This window comes from Haliotis rufescens, unplaced genomic scaffold (assembly GCF_023055435.1).
Source record: "Haliotis rufescens isolate VD_foot unplaced genomic scaffold, xgHalRufe1.0.p SCAF_11, whole genome shotgun sequence".
Lineage (NCBI taxonomy): Eukaryota > Metazoa > Mollusca > Gastropoda > Lepetellida > Haliotidae > Haliotis > Haliotis rufescens.
In genome coordinates this window covers 19,424,618-19,425,554 of record NW_025963791.1, presented here as the reverse complement: position 1 = coordinate 19,425,554, position 937 = coordinate 19,424,618, and positions in this window count along the sequence as shown.

The following is a 937-nucleotide window of genomic DNA, read 5'->3' as shown; positions in this document are numbered from 1 at the left end:
GTGTCGCTCGTACCGTAACACTAACACAAGGAACTACTTTCAAAATCTTATGCAGTGCTTGGTTTTATTGGCGTCACGTGGTCCGGAAAATAAACTTTCAGAGACACAGTCCGCGATGTGATGACGTAATTGGTATTACCAGGGAGATTTTACAAAGGCTTTATATAGACTCCCTGGTGTTACACTAGGTTAGGGCAACAGGTGGAGCTGTGTTGGATCCCCTCTCACATAGATATTCATGGAAATGAAAAAGCAGACTCACTGGCGAAGCTAGCTCTAGACAAAGCGGATATACAGCCTATTCCCTTTAGTAAACTAGAGATAAAAAAGCAAAATCAAAGCCTCCATAGCAAAAAGATGGCAAACCCAATGGGACGCAAGTAAGATCGGCAGATGGCTATACAAAATTCAACCCAAGGTCCAGCAAAAGCCAAACTCATACTCAAATGAAAGGAAAATTGAAACTGCTATCTCACGCCTCAGACTTGGTCACAAAAAGCACTATGACAAGGTTTGTTCATCTTGCAATCAGGCTGAAACCATTGACCACCTGTTACTAGAATGTCAAGACCATGCCCCAGCCCGGGCTAGGTTAAAACAAGAATTGCAGTTAGATCCGCTATCTGTCATAGATCTCCTAAAGCCAAGAGATGCAATAGCGAAGGCCAAACTAACTCTATTTCTGAGAGATGGACAGCTGCTCGAACGTATATGAACAGAGCAGCCAAGGATAAAAATGAAATCCTATCAATATAAGAAAATAGAAATCATATCAATGCAAAAACAGAAATTATGTCACAATAGATATGTGAACCCTTCTCACACACAGGAGTCACAAAGAGGGACAGGTCAGCCGAAATTGCCTAGGCAGAAGGCGACCTCTTAAACACCTAATGAAACAACAACAACTACACTAGGTTTGACGAGAAGGAGCTCT